Source organism: Chenopodium quinoa, unplaced genomic scaffold (genome assembly GCF_001683475.1).
Source record: "Chenopodium quinoa cultivar QQ74 unplaced genomic scaffold, ASM168347v1, whole genome shotgun sequence".
Classification (NCBI taxonomy): Eukaryota; Viridiplantae; Streptophyta; class Magnoliopsida; order Caryophyllales; family Amaranthaceae; genus Chenopodium; species Chenopodium quinoa.
The window spans coordinates 101,643-118,210 of NW_018745170.1; the positions used below are offsets into that span (position 1 = coordinate 101,643).

The 16,568-nt window shown below is 37.1% G+C and overlaps 1 long non-coding RNA gene across 2 annotated transcripts; it reads left to right on the top strand.

Moving 5' to 3' along the window:
• Positions 1-1,757: 1,757 nt before the first annotated feature.
• Positions 1,758-6,271, top strand: LOC110710177. Of its 2 annotated transcripts, none has more exons than XR_002509135.1 (3): positions 1,758-2,636; positions 2,778-5,959; positions 6,042-6,271. It is a non-coding gene; the product is annotated as an uncharacterized LOC110710177 (long non-coding RNA). The 2 variants fall into 2 exon arrangements; XR_002509136.1 differs by having other exon boundaries at positions 6,058-6,271.
• The last annotated feature ends 10,297 nt before the right edge of the window (positions 6,272-16,568 follow it).

Sequence of the window (16,568 nt, forward strand, 5' to 3'; positions counted from 1 at the left end):
TTGAATCTCTCCCTTGAAGTCCCTCATAAAGGTTATGAGTTCGTTCCTTGTGATGGGAGCAGACCCATCAGTCGGCTGTTGCCGAACAGGTGGTGCGCCTGCCGGCTCGCTTCCTGTTTGAAGATGCTCCCGTTCCCTCCTTTCGGTATGACGGGTACGTCGGGCCCTTAGGGTCCCGTCTGAAGCTGTATGAGTTTCAACTTCAAATTCACTTTCGGTGTCATGGTCCGACTGAACTTGAGGGTCGTTTAGGGGACGCCTCTCTTCAGGAGTCGGTACAGACTTGGATGCCATCTCTGAAGTACTCTCCCCACAGACGGCGCCAAATGTTTCGGGGTTTTCTGATGTCCTGCGGGAGAGTTACAATTCCGAGACTGGAACCGGACGCCTGTACCTGCAAAATAACGGAGACTCCTGGGAGCTCCGCCTCCAACGGTCAAGTTAGTACCTGATTAAGGAGTAATTAACGCGGAAATTAAAGTAATAAGGTCTCTCTAGGTGAGGGTGTTTAATGTAGGTAATCTGCTTTGTTAGCGAGATCAGCCGGTTATTAGTGTGTTCCGTAATGTTTCTGTTCTGTTCTCCCCCCCTTAATGAGGATTAAGGGAGGTATTTATAACCTTGGGAAACGTGCCCATCCTAGGTTTAGGTAAACCTAGGGCCGATTGGGCTTCCCTCGGAAGTTGGGCCTGGGTGGCCGGTTTTCCCATTTGGCATGGGTGGACACGTGGTGTGTCTCAATTGGTCCGTAGAGGACGTATCTGTGATTGACACGTGGCAGGCTCCTATTGGCTTACGTGAAGGACACGTGGCGGAACCTGGTTGGTCCACTTGTCAGACGGTGATTGGTGGATAAAAATCCCCTAATCACCTGGTATACGGGAGTAGTATACTATTGTAATATATTACCTTATACGTAATATATATTTGTTTATTATAGAAAAATGCTTGTTAAAATATTTTCATTAAATGCATATTGAATATATTTTGTATATAGTTGTCAAATTAAAAGTTAAATATTATAGGATATAAATTAATATTTATGAAGATTTGTAATAAAAAAAAAAGAGTAAAAGTAGCGGGAAAATTTTAATCAGAACATCACAAATGTCACGTCAGATTCGCTTTTAGTTTTATGCTATTGATTATTGATGATAGTTTCTAACGTATTGCAGGTTAATTTTCATTGTGTAGTTTTTATTTTTTTATTTTTTTTATTTTTTTATTTTTTTATTTAATACTCAAATAATAAATATTATTTTTTCAAGTAAAAAGCTGAAATATTGTCTGAGTCACAACACTAATTTCTCATTATAAGATCTATTAAAAGAAAATCTCAGGAGAGATATTAAATTTGTTGACATAATAGTTACTCCTAAAATTAAAGTCACCATTTTTAATTTCCTCAAAAAACCGATTCACTCTTGAACAAATATATTGTACATTTGCTTATAATTATCCTTAATAAGTATATATTGCACTCGTATATAAGAGACATGCCTAATTTTTGTCCAACAATAAAAAAAATTAAGGACATTATCAATTATTAGGTTAGGTACCGTGCCATGCACGGTAATTTTTAATAACTATTCTATAACTATTAACACTATATTTAATTATTAAAAAAAATCTATTTAAGTTACTACTTTGTAAAATGAATTAATTATGAAAGAGTCTATTATTAGCAAAATAGATAATTTAAAATACACATATATGTATATTTATATATATTTCACTTACTAATTTATACCATTTCTTCTTTTAACCAAACGGATATCTTACAACTATGTATCTAATTCGTAAATAAATTTACTTTTTACACACTATTAATCCATTCTCTCTTATGCGGTATTTATTTTTCTTCTTAATAATCAACTGGCTTAGAAAAAAATTCATATCTTTCAGCAAGCTTTTCAAACATAATTAAATAAAAAAATATTTTTTTAAAAAAATAATCCTTGTTGTAAAAATGGTAAGAGTAGTATATAGCACTATGTATGTCACAAATTATGTTAAGAATTTGATTTTCATTTTTTTAACTTTAGCTTATGGTTTCAATATATATAGTGGAAGGATACATTAAATATTTTTAATCTTCAATTTATATATAAGATTTGTTTCCTAAATAGTGTCTTTTTTTTTTGACACACCAGAAAATGACACGTGTCATTGCTAGTGTGTCTTTTAGTATATAGTTATGGATAGTTAGCAAATATTAATTTCTTTCGGTATAATAGTTAGGGTTGTTAAAAAAAAACCCGACCCGATTGTCCTGTCCCGATTATCCGATGACCCGCAAAAAACCCGATGGGAAATTGATGAATTTTTCTTTTTTTTTAAGGTCGGGAACCCGTCCCACTAAAATAGCAGTTTCGTGGGCTGGGACATGAGACAGGCTTTGCTAATCTCAAGTACCCGGATATCCGTTAAAAAAAAAATTCGTTACTCCCTAACCAGTCAGCCCACTTAGACCCAGGGTTCCAATTTTCCCACTCCAAAAAAAAAAAAAAACGATAGTCAGACTTCTTCTCTTTCTCTTTCTTGCGCCTCATCTCGACATCTCCTCCCTAAAAAAATCAATCAATTCCTCACTCGAAATTCGACTCGATTCATCCTCAAACTTCAGTCGATCTCAGGTTAGTTTAATTTGTACTATTTTTGTGGTATTTTTGAAGTTTTTTTCATGGTATTTAGTTTAGTTAATATTAATCTAATTATTTTTTTTAACATCAATTGCTTGATCTAAATCATTCCGTGGTCCTGCTCATTTTCATCAGTTCACTCAATCTTCTCGCCACCTCAGGTTAGTTTGTTGTAATTTTTGTTCACTATAATTTGTTGTGTTTTTTATTATGGATGGGCGGTATTGAATATTGATTGTGAATGGGTTGTTGATTGGGGTATGGAACTAATTTGAGTTGATTTTGTGTTCTTTTGATTTTTATTATCTTCCTGTTTTTCGTCTTAATGTGGGATTATGCATAAGTTACTGATTTTTTTTTCACTTCCTGTAATTCTAATTAATTTGTTTACGTTTGATTTTTTTTTTTTTCACTTTCTGTTTTCACTTATAGTATTCTGTTTTTGTTTGATTGTTTTTTTCACTTCCTGAAATTCTAATTAATCTGTTTTCATTTTTTATTCTGTTTTCATTTATATTACTTGTTGTTATTTATATTATTCTATTTTTGTATTATGTTTTCATACGTGGAATTTTGTTATCATTTTATTATTCTGTTTTTGTTTTATAATAATTTATATCATATGATTAGAGATGGAAATGGATCCAGATCCAACCCGGATCCGCGGACCCATATCCGTCTTTGACGGATCTGGATCCGGAAAATTTGGACCCGTCGGATCCGGATCCACTGCTGAAAACGGGTCTGGATCCGGATCTCACTCTGAGATCCGGATCCGTTTACCCGTTTTAAAAAAAATATATATAAAATGCCATGTATAACAAATTGTGTCAGCAGAAATACTCCAAAGCCCAAAGAGTCCAAAACTCCAAACCCTAAAACACGACATTCCAGTATAACAGCATTCCCAATTCCAATACTTTGCTAAGCTTGATTCTTGGGAATGTTGAGATTATTGGATTTTGTTTTATAAAAATTATTGTTTTTATTAAGAAATTCATATAAAAGCGAAAGGATCCGTTTTGGACCCGGATCTGGATATGGATCCTAGTGTTCAGATTTGACGGATCTGGATCCAAGGTCTGAAAACAGATATGGATCTGGATCCAGACAGATCCGATCCAGATCCGGCCCGTTGCCATCCCTACATATGATTATTTAATAATTTATTATACTGTTTTCTTTTGTTAACCAAAAAATGTCAACATTTGATGATGATTCTGATGACTTGATGGAGACAAATTCAAGTCAAGAAGTTGAAGCACAAGATTCTGATGAGGCAGAGGTTTTGGAGAAGGCTCCAAAACCATGGCCTAAGAAGAAAAGAGCAGGGAAGAAACCAAAAGGCTAAAAAGGAGGTAAAAGGAAAAAAAACCTCTAATGCTTGGGAACACTTTAAAGTAATTAAAACTGACCCTAACCATGCTAAATGTCTTTATTGTGGGGCAATAATTGGTTGTGATCCAAAGAATGAAACTAATGGCATGTATCGACACACTGATAGGTGTAAAAAATCTCCATTTTACAAAGATAAATCTCAAACTATCTTACATTTTGAGTCTAGGACAAAGATTAATACTGATGGGAGTGTCCAAACTGTTAATGTTCCTAAATTGTGGAGATTTAATCATGATGAGATTAGAAAAACACTTGCTAAGATGATAATTGTAGATGAGTTGCCTTTTGCTTTTGTTAAACGTGAATGTTTTCGTCAGTTTTGTAAAGTTGTTGTTCCTAAATTTGTTCCTCCCTCGCGTGCTACCATTACAAGGGATTGTTATGGTCTTTTTATTGATCAAAGGAAAAAGTTAAAGAATTTTTTCAACAATTTGTCTTCTAGAGTATGTCTTACTATATATACATGGACTTTAGGTCAAAACTTGTCATATATGTGTCTTACTGCTATTTCATTGATGATGATTGGAAATTGCATAAGAGAATCATTAACTTTTGTCCTATTACCAGTCATTCTGGGGAGCTTATTGGTAAATCTGTTGAAAAATGTTTGTTAGAATGGAATTTGAAGAGGGTTATGACTGTAACAATTGAATGCTAGCTCAAATGATTTGGCTATAAAATACTTGAAAAAAATCTTTAATATTTGGGATGGGTTTGTGTTGAATTCTAAGTTTTTGCATATGAGATGTGCCGCACACATTTTGAATTTGGTTGTTAAAGATAGCTTGAAAGATGTGAATGTTTTTGTTTTAAAAGTCCGAGCTGCCGTGAAATATGTGAGGTCTTCTTCTAGGCTTCAAAAGTTCAAGTCTTGTGTTAGAAGAAGAGAACATCACTTGTAAAGGTCTTGTTTGTTTAGATATTGAAACAAGATGGAATTCCACCTATTTGATGCTTAAGACTGCTTTAGTGTTTAGGAAAGCCTTTAAAAATATGAAAACAAAGTTCTCTCCTTACACTAAAGAGCTTATGAAGCAACCGGTGGGGGGTGCTCCCGATGATGAGGATTGGAATAAAATTCAAAGTTTCTTGCCTTTTTTTGAAATTTTTTATAATGCTACTTTGAAGTTGTCCGGATCCCACTATGTGACAGGAAATACTTTTAAGGAAGAGATTTATGATATTGGGTACACCATTTATGACTATGCTAGTGATCCGAATGATGATGTTAAGAATATGGCAACACAAATGAATTTGAAATTTGACAAGTATTGGGAAAATGTTCGTAATATTAATATCTTGATGTTCATTGCATTGATTCTTGATCCAAGGAATAAGATGAAGTATACGGAGCATATTGTGCGTAATTCTTATGATGTTAGCAATCCCTATATTTTGTGTAAACGTATTCAAGATACATTAAATTCATTATATGATTGTTATGCACAAAAAGTGGGGTCATCTTCTACTAATATTGCCTCTACAAGTCAAAGTGAAAAGGGTGGGAAAGAACAAAAAAAGGGTTCTAACAATGTATCTCGATTGAGGGATATATAGTTTTGTAAGGGAGATTGGGAATGATTCATCTTCCAAAGGAATGACCGAATTAGAAAAGTATTTAGGGGATAAACTAGAGCCTAGTGATGAGGATTTTGATACTTTGGCATGGTGGAGTGCACAAGGAAAAACATATCCAATACTTATGACTATGGCTCGTGATATTCTTGCTATTCCGGTTTCTTCTATTGCTTCGGAGTCCACTTTTAGCACGGGAGGACGTGTTATAGATTCCTTTCGTACTTCTTTGAGCACAAAAATGGTAGAAGGTCTTGTTTGTGGCCAAGATTAGACGCGTAGCTCCAATGTCCCTATTACTATAGAGGAAAACTTGCTTGAATTAGAAAATATGGAAGAAGAAGGTGATTTTGTAACTTTATATATTACTTTATTTTACTACTTTACTATATATAATATATGTGATATGTAATTATTTTATTGCAGTATTTGTGTTTTGTAGGAATGAAAGACTTGGTTTTGGAGCAACCGACGATTGTTATTGATGAGACAATGGATGGAAATATCGGATCTCACAAGTGAATGAATTGATCCCCTCCCATTTCGTTTGTTGTGTGGCTTTGTGCCATAATTTGTACTTTGTATGTTTTGAAGTTATGTAACTAAAAACTCAAAAACTTTGTATTCCCATCCTTAAACTCTAGTTTTGATTTTTTTTTTTTTTTTACCTTTGATTCTTAGTTTTAACTTTAAGTTATTAATTAGTATGTCATCAACTTTAAAAAATTGTAGGTACTTATTTTGCAGGATATACAGGCATACAACAAATATTGTTTACAACAGGTTTTTTTTTTTTTTTTTTTTTTTTTAAAAACAGCATATTTTTTAAAAAAAATTTACTGCAGTTTTATTTATTTAAAAAAAAACAGGTTTATTATTGTAAATATACATCAGATTTTCTTAAAAAATATACAGGTGGTTTTTTAAAATTAAAACAACCAACAACACCAGGTTTTAGGTACAAACTTATTTAAAAAAATAAATAAATAAAATCCGGGTACTCGTGTCCCGTCCTGGATACTTCGGGTAGCCGAATACCGGATATCCGAATTATCCGGGATGGGACACTGACCGACTTACAACTACCCGAAGATCCAGATATCGGGATCTGAACACCCCTAATAATAGTCACAAAGAACTGTGCACGAGGAGATAAGATTCAAACCCATATCTCGATGACTTTTGATATTTCCTTGCATTGTAGGCATGTCCATTTCAACCTTAAATACAAGGAGTGTTACATATCGTTTTTGAATAGTAGGAGTGTTACAAATCTAATTACACAGTTTATGTGATGTGGCAGTTTAGTGGTGTTAGACCAAAATGGTAAATTAGTGGTGGGAAGCACTTGATTGATAGCTAACTAAAATTCTAGTAGAGAAAAGCCGTATGTACCTTCCTAACGAAGAACTTTCAAATTGTTTTATCACTAACTACTTAATCATTAGTATTAGCACTCCCTCCATTTGACTCACTTCACCCTTTATTCTTCTATTGCATTCACTTTATCACACATGGTGTAATACTTTTCCTTTGATCTTTCTTACACTCAAGACTCAACTATTGTTTTTAGCAATACAAGTTAGTTAACTTAGCTTCTTAATTACTTGTTATAAATAGGTTTTTACTTTTCAACATGCCTACGAATTTTAATTTTAAAGTGATCTTTGTGTTATAAATAATGGACGTTTTTGTTTGTTAATGCATAATTTTGACAAGTTATATTATTAATTACAAAAGATTGATATTTTTATGTATCAACAAGATACAAACTCTTAAATAGCTTTGGTTTACATTAATTATTGTGGACTACTAATATTAATAAAGAAAAAGGTCACTAAGTAAAATTAAAGATTATAGTGAAAAAAGGCCAGGTCACTATATGAAAATAACCCTCTATAGATTTTATTCCACTACATTTCACAACTTAGGGTATCAAAGTTAACTTTCAAAATATTTACAAAAACATGTACTCGTAACAAGTTAACAACAAATACTAGTCCTAATCCATTACCGTTAGACACAAGCAAATTGCATAACGGCATTTTATACTACATACTGGAAGTCCTAATAGTACTACTGAGATGCTTTTTTTAAGTATTACTAAGAGTGTTTTTAATACTACTAGAAGCATGTATAGTACAACTGAGAATGTTCAGTAGTACTGTACTATATTACCTCTCAGTAGAACTCTCAAAATATCATTATTTACAAAATTGTCATTGTTATGTATTTGCTTGTGTCTAACTATGATGTATTAGGAAGACTTCCTCACAAATACATAACTACACTACACACCTTCCCCGGTTTCTAAGGCTGAGCAAAATTATCCAAAAAACCGAAAACCCGAAACCGATCCGAAAATTAGAGTATTCGATCTGAAAACCATAACGATTTGGGTACCCGATCTGATAATTTGTTATCGGGTATGATTATTAGGTATTATTTTAAAATTAACGGTTACCTGATCCGATCCGATAAGCAATTTTTTTTTCCTACTTAAATCATTTATCCAAACTCTAAACTCTTACTTAATTTAATAATTACTTTATAATTTGAATGATTAGTAATATTATTAGTAATTTGGTCAAGATCATGTGGTATTGTTGTTAATTAGCGTTGAAAACTATCATAATAACTAAATCTAATTAGTAGTCCCTCTCTAGGATGAGTGGTCCTTTTCTAGGGTTTGTCGTTTTCTTAAAGTCAGTTTGATTTCCGTAGTGTTTTTGTACCTTTTCTCGATTGATTTCTTGCGTCATGGAGTCTGATCTCATCAAATCTTGGGAAAAGCTCCAATTGACGGAGGAAGAAACTACTGTAATTGGCGAAAATAGTGAGGAGGGTTGTCAAGATGAACCCATTTTACAAATAAAATTAGCGTTGGTCGGGAAACTTTGGACGGTGAAAGCTTTCAATGTGGAAGAGATGAAAAAAACCCTAATGACAGTTTGGCGATTGAACGATAATGTAGCAATACGAATGGTGGAACCGAATATGTTTATTTTCCAATTCTTCAATGAAGCAGACAAGAATCAAATTATGAAGGGGAGGCCTTGGTTCTTTGATGTAAAATTTCTACTTCTCAAGGAGATTGGAGGTGAGGAGCAACCCTCGGAAATTGTTTTTTCGCACTCACCTATATGGGTTCGATTTCTTGACGTTCCTTTCAACAAGAGAATTCCCTCTGTTATGCGCAATATTGGTGATTTTCTAGAGGACTTTCTTGAACTGGACGAATCAGATCCTCTGGGATGGTGCGAATTTATGCGAATCAAAATTCTGGTTGATGTTAATAAGCCTTTAAGACGAGGCATTTTCACTGCAGGCGGTCCAGAACCGAAGTGGATTGATGTGAAGTACGAACGACTGGCTGTTTTCTGCTTTGTTTGTGGCAGAATTGATCACATATAGAAGGAATGTCTTAACAAGGATGACAATGCTGGAGCAGAGGAGGCAGTGGTGTTTAGATATGGGACATGGCTTCGAGCTTCGCCTGTTAAAATCTCTCAGAAGTCTTTGCTACGAGAGAGAAGGAGAGATTGTGGAGTGATAAGCTTAAATCATTGAGAAGCTCGAGTGGTTTTTCAACTCCTGCTACAATAAGTTTGGGACCAGTTAGTGCTGCTAGAAAACTACAATTTTAGTCCCCAGAGTCACCAATGTCTGCAAGTAAGCCCTGTGATCGTAAAGCAAGACTTGTTCTTGTCACTGATGAGAAGAGTAAGAAAGTGGTGTTGAGGCCCAAAGGGATTGGTGATGTAGCGGATGGTGAGAAACAAATTCTTATTGATGGCCTTATGTCGAACGCTGGCTTAGGGGGTGCAATTGAAGAGATGAATGATACAGTGAGTAACTTAAATCAGCAGAGTCAAGTAGCAGAAGGAGGCTCTCCTATTACTGTTCCTAGTGCAGGGGGTAAGATACGCAAAGGGGGTTCCTGGAGGAGATTGCACAAGGATAGGGGAGGATATGATGAGGTTATGATGAATGCTGAAACTGAAAACCTTAATAGAGGAGTGTAACACCCCCAAATCTCCCTCTATGGAAATATCAGTATAATACGTATAATTATGCCGTAGAGATAGATTTAGACGTATTACCGTCGCGTGATTACGCAAGGCTACCAAAGCTACTAACCAATACTCTGCAGCGGAAACTACTCAAACTCTTTATTTATTAATAATAACTATAAATAGTAACCATTGTCAAGAGTACTCATAAATAAACAAAGACCAACATTCCTAATCTAGGTGAAGAACATCCCGGGACTCCCATATGCTCAAATATTAACTCCATCTGAAAATAGTCAACACTGCTTAGCATTAAGGTAAACAGGGCGAACCAAAACAAATAGGATATACGGATTAGCAAAACATGCTAAGTACGATAAGTGCAAGATAAGCAAATTCAATTTATTTGCAAACATGCTTTTAAAGCCAATTCCAATGTTAATCCAATAATTCCAAACTCAAAATCCAAAACCAATTCCAATAATAAAATTCCAAAACTCATGATTCAAAACCAATTCCAATAATTCAATAATTCGATAAAACGATTTATAAAACCAATTCCTCTTCTGAAAACCATTTCCTCTTTTGAAAACCAATTCCTCAACCAAGTGTGCACACCCCCCAAGCTAGTCTCCTACTATTTCAAGGCTATTCTTGAGGAAAGACTCGGTCATACAAAGTCCAAAGTCTTTTCAATCAAATCCACATAGTGGGATTACTATCAACATGCTTATAAAGCTTTAATAATAAAAATTCAATAAATCCTTTTCCAGTTTCAAGATTCCAACATAATTCAAAACTCCTTTGCAAACATGCTTTCAGAATCAAACCTTTTTCAAAAATGATAAATAATTTTAATCATTCAAAACATGATATAAAATCAATCCTCCAATTTATTTATCAAACCATTTTTTTTTTTAAAAAATGCTTTTATTTCATAAATTATAATCCAATTCAATTTAATTCAATCATCAAAAAAATCATGTAAAACATACTTATTCAATCCAATCAATTTCAAAGGAATCTAGCCACCTAAACATACCTTGATTCCGAATATCAATTGTTTTGGGGTTTTCTGTGTCCCTCGGGAGAGTTAGGTCACTAAGTCTGAATTTCGAGCGCTTGTACTTGCAAAATAACGGAGACTCCGGTTGGGTGGAGTTCCGCCTTTGACGATCAAGTTAGACGTGTACAGAGAATGTAAAAAGGTGCGGAAAGTAAAATGGGATCTTCTCGGATTCCGAGATCAAGTGTTTTTCTCTGTTTTCGAGAGAATTGATTTTGCAATCATTGAATAATTGAAAAAATATGTCTTTTTTAAAGTGGTAAATCTCCCTATTTATAGGGTCATTGGAATTTGTGCCCTCGTCTTAGGTTACAGAAACCTAGGACTGATGGGCTGCGCCGTTTTGCGGCTTTTTTCGGGAATAGGGCCCTGAAGACCGTCTTTTTCCCACTGATTGGGTGTGCCACGTGTCAGCTGAGGAGAGGTTCATTTTGAACCTCTCTTAAGGTGACACGTATCACCCCTTATTGGGCCAAGTGCCTGGGTATTTTTACCCAAAACATTTGCCCCTCATAGGTGTGACGTGGCATGCCACGTGGCGCCTATGACACTTGTTACTTTGGCTTTGGTGAAAATTGTTCACCTTCTACGGGAAATTACGCGGATGCCCCTGAATTTACCCTTCTATAAATAGGGTTTTCATCCCCTCATTTCGCATATTCACGAAAATTTTCAGATAGAGAATCTTTGTCTTTGAGAGAATTTGTTTATTGCCACTTGTTTTCGATCCGTATGCATTACAGACGTCCCAAGAGAGAGACTCTGATAACCGTCTGTGTTTACCTTCACAAAATTTCCGTCTACTTTTTCTGTTTGTCACAGCTGGTCACTGATTGAGACTTCTTTATTTAAGCAATCAACAAGGTAACCGTCTCTCCTTTTCCTAGATCTTTCAAGGTTTTTACCGTTTGTATATATTGCATTGAATAATGGATTCACCCACTACTAGAATAATGTCCATTTCCGACGGATGTGTTCCGACGGACACAAAAATCCGTCGGAAAAAAACGAAATTTCCGATGGATTTATATTCCGTCGGAACTTTTCGACGGATATGGGTTTCCGTCGAAAATTCCGACATAATTTAATTCCCTCAGATAATATTTAGCTTTCGAGGGTAATCCGTTGGAAAATAAATACTTTCCAACGGAATTTAAATCCGTAGGAAATTTCCTGGTACGGTTGAGTCTAGGACTGGGGGTGTCGTCTATGGCTGTTTGGACCACCCTTTCTCTTCTCCGAATCCGAGCGTCTCTGTGCATGTGCAAGACAATATGGCTTGGACGATGCGGACGACACTTGACCCAGATTATAGGTCAGACGGCTCAGCTGAGGCGCCGGCTGATAGAGAATATGACTATCCTCCGGGTGTACCTAGCACTCTGAGTGACGACATTTTGGAAGATTCTGATTAAGGAGACGGCGATGAGGCCGTCCAACGATCTGACTCAGAGGCGTCGAGCTCACTACAGGCGGATGCCGACAGTGAGGAGGGTGAGGTTTCCCAATGGCCATCTATGAACAACCCAACGGAGGCGCATATGTACGCCAGGGATAGAATCATCCTGGAAGCAAGCTTTCCCGCCTTTGTAGATAAATGCCCAATGGGGGATAGGTGGGAAATAATTGTGCCGCCTTTTGAGGCGACAGCCGTTTGGGAGGACGATATTGAACATGCCGACAATTATTTCGGTTGTTATGAGGTGGCAATCAAAGCCGGCCTCCGTTTCCCCCTTCATGACGCAATCAAAGCCATCTTAAGGGGCTATGAGATTGGCGTATGGAAACTCACACCTAATTTCTGGGTGAACATCCTTTGCTATATCGCCGCCTGCAAGATGCAGAACTTAACGCCCAGTTGGGAGGCGTTTGCACACATGCACTACTTAAGCCGTGCCCTAGGCGGCTGGAGGGCGTGGTATACTTTGACCACGTATCCGGAGTACATAATGATGCTGGATAAACCGTCTAAGTGGAGCATCTTGAAGAGCAATAACTACTTGGTTTCCTCCTCATCCAGACGTCAAAACCATCTCCTTCGCCGGTATAATAAGAAGCTGGCTCTCTTGGGGAAGAAATGCGCCTTTCCTCATATCCCTGAGGAGGCTTGGTCACTGATAATAGAGCCAGAGTTTTTCAAGACAACCAGCATGCCTCTGGAAGACGAAACTGAAATAATTGTACCCAAGAATTGGGTACCCCATCCGGATTGGCTCAAAGACGAGGCTTTCCTCTCCGCCTGTGGTCTTAGTACCATGTTTGAGAGACATATGTTGACCATCTAACTGACACTTTGATGCCGCCTCTAAGGTTTTGTGATTTATTTTGTATTTAACCAACTGGTTCCCTTTTGCAGAAAAAGCTCTAAAAATGGTGGACTCTGCAAGGACGCTTGCCAGGTCAGCAGCCCAGATCCGGATGGATCAACTTGATGAGAAGAAGAGGGCCCTGCTGGAGGCCAAGAATGATGGGGTAAGCTCCGGTTGTGTCCTTTAACTTGTGTAAAATTTTATTCTCATCAAACGACTTTTAAACGGCTGTAACCCCTGTGTTCCACTTTAAGAGTGGAAGCAAAAACGACGAATTCACACGGATGGACGTCGCCAGATGTCTTGCTCTTGTTGGAGCAGACGGGTAAACATTAAGTAGCAGACGACCATTGGCCATATCAAGTTGTTTTAAAACGATCAATGTTTAGCTGCTAAGTTTATGACTTAGCTTATATTTTCAAATTTAGCCGTCTGTATTGCCCCTGAGTAATAAGAGGCGTCTTAATGGTGCAAAAAAAAAAGTGAGTTCTATTATCTAAATGAAATAATAGCCGGCTACCGGTTGTTATAGAACATGCGGTAATCTCTAGCTATCTAGGTCTCATTAGATAGTTCAATTCAAACAGCTGCGAGCTTATCTTAATCTAGACAATCGGTAGGGCCGTTTGTTTTTTAAGTTTATAGAGCAATGTACCACCCAGATGGGAGATGCTCTCTGCGACGAATTCACCCGGATGGGTGTCACCGGATGTCTACTCATGTTGGAGCAGACGATGGGTTTTAATAAGGTCTTCCGCACATTTTACAGACGGTATTCCCATTGGGAGATGATAAGCCGTGTTTTGTGCATGTTTGTTGTCTTCTTTTTAGTTGTTTTTATTAGTCTTGCTTAGTATTTTAGTCCATTTTGGTTTGATTTGGTTTAGTTTCGATGATTCGATACTTTTATGGGTAGTTTCTTTGTTTTTGATGTATTTCAGGATTAACGAAGCAAATATGGAGATTTTTATGAAGTCATGAGACTAAACCGAGGCCCATGGACTTTCACGAAGCTCGTTGGTCGAAGAACGATTCATTTAGGCATTTTTGAAGTCAAGCACGGCCATGTTTAAGAGAGGCACGCCCATGTATTATTGAAGAAAGAAAGAAGAAGTAATCTGGAAGCTAGGCACGTCCGTGCCCAGTATAGGCACGTCCGTTCCTAGGCCTCAGAAACTGAAGAAAACTCTCTGGAAGTGAGGCATGTCCGTGCCCCTGCTGACTTCGAATTTGCATATGAGGCACGTCCGTGCCTTATATAGACACGTTCGTGCCTAGAGTCCAGAAGACAAGAAAAACCTTACTCGAAGTGAGGCACGTCCGTGCCTCTTTAGGAGGGTTATGCACTGAATTTTCTTACGTTTCCTTATCTTTTTGTTGGGAGTATAAATACCCCGAACTTTATTATATTTGGGGATCTAGCATTCTTTATTAGACCTAGTTTTCTCTAAAACTTTTACGTTGCTTTTGTAATTCAAAATTGAAGTTCTACTTTTGCAATTTCCATTTATTTCAAGATTTGGTATTTTCCTTTCATCCCTTATTTCTTAATTATGTTTTCTTTGATTATTTTTACTATTGCTTATTTCAATATGTGTGAGTAGTTTTTATATTCCAAGATCTAGGGTAGCCCAATTGTGATTGATGCATGAATTGATTCTTTAAATTCTCTAATGACAATTGCAATTATTTATGCTAAATTGATTGTGGTTATGCCAATACTAGATTAGAGATAATTAGTGTTGTTATTATTCCATTGTTCTAATCACAACAAGAGTTGGGTTTTAACGGATTTGAGTAGATCAATTTTAGGGTTTGAAATTCATCACGAGAGTAGTTGAATTGATAATTGGGAAGTGAAGCAAAGTGTTTAATGTCTCTAATTTGCATGATTCCATGAGAATAGGCTTGATTGTGGTTAGGGAAGCCATTGATACTCGAGAGAGGTCCTTGGTATTGATTAGGGTTTGCTTTTCCCCGTGTTAATTGGATTTGTATACTAGGGGTAGATAGATAATTGCATCGATCGTAATTGTGGTGATACTTGATCTTGGATGTTTTAGTTTATTGATTCATTATATTCCTTTGATTAATTCTAGTTTTTCGTATAGTAGTTCCTAGTTTATTCCACCATTGATTTGTCTGTTGCTTAGTGATTATTTGAGTCTAGATAATTTAAGTGAACCTTAGTCTCTTGGGATTCGATCCGTACTTACCCTGCTACATAATTAGGAGGAATAGTTAGGTTATTTTTGCTAGGTGTGCGACCGCCTATCAGGAGATGTATATAGTTGAAGCATTATAGCTGAAAATAAAAAGCAACTTTTTCATTGATAAGTTTTTTATTTACAAAAGTTTACAAGTCTTATAAGTAGTACTTTTTTAAGTAATCTACATTCCAAGTTCTGGCTAGCTGCCTATAGTTTGGAGTTTCTAGGCGGTAGGTGCCGCCTCTCACTTCTTCATAAATCCGGTAGGGGCCTTCCCAATTGGGAGTCAACTTTCCTTGCTCATTGGCCATACCGGTTGCCTCCATTTTCCGTAACACAAAGCCTCAACTTTCAAGGGTCGCTTGTGTACTCTTTTGTTTTAGGCTCTTGTCATTCTTAGACGGTAAACCTCATGACGCAGGGCGGCATTGCCCCTGCATTCCAGGAGTGTGTACAGTGCTAGCCACATGGCTTCCCAATTAACCTCTTCGTCATACAGCATGACTCGAAGAGTCGGCTCATAGTGTTCAATGGGCAAGACAACTTCTGCGTCGTATGCCATGAGAAATGGGGTTTCACCGGTTGCCCCTTTTGCTGTTGTTTTGATGGCCCAAAGGACATGAGGCAACTCATCTTCCCATAGACCACCAGCTCTTTCAATTTTCTTTTTAATGACGTATGAGATTAGCTTGTTGAAGGCTTCTACCTGGCCGTTTTCTTGGGGACGGTCGACTGATGCAAAGCAATGAGAGACCCCTTGGTCTCCCAACCAATTCTTGAGGGTAGGCGTCTTAAATTGAGGGCCATTGTCAAAGACCATAGGCATAGGTACCCCAAACCGGCTGATGATATTTTTCTAGATGAAGGAGATAACATCTGTTGTCTTAATGCCTTTGACCGCCTCGGCTTCTACCCACTTGGTGAAGTAATCAATGGCAACTAGAATATAGCGCCGTCCGCCTGGTGCAGGCGTATATGGACCCAGAATGTCCTTGCCCCATTTGGTGAACGGTACTGGGCTATGGATGGCCGTTAGATAAGTGGCCTGACGGTGTATGAGTTTGCCAAATCTTTGACACTTATTACACTTCTTCACCATCTCCATGGCGTCTTCCTCAAGAGTGGGCCAAAAGTAACCTTGCCGCTTGGCCCTACCCGCTAGTGCCTTGTCGCCTATGTGAGAGGCGCAGTAGCCCGAATGCAATTCCTCTAGAATTTCTTACCCCTTTTCAGGGGTGACATACTTCAACAGAGGCTTAGAAAACCCTTCTTGAAGAGTTCTCCATTTCGGATCTCAAAGTTGGCCGCACGTTTCTTCATGGTGGCCATCTCTGGATATGTATCCAGTAGAGTGC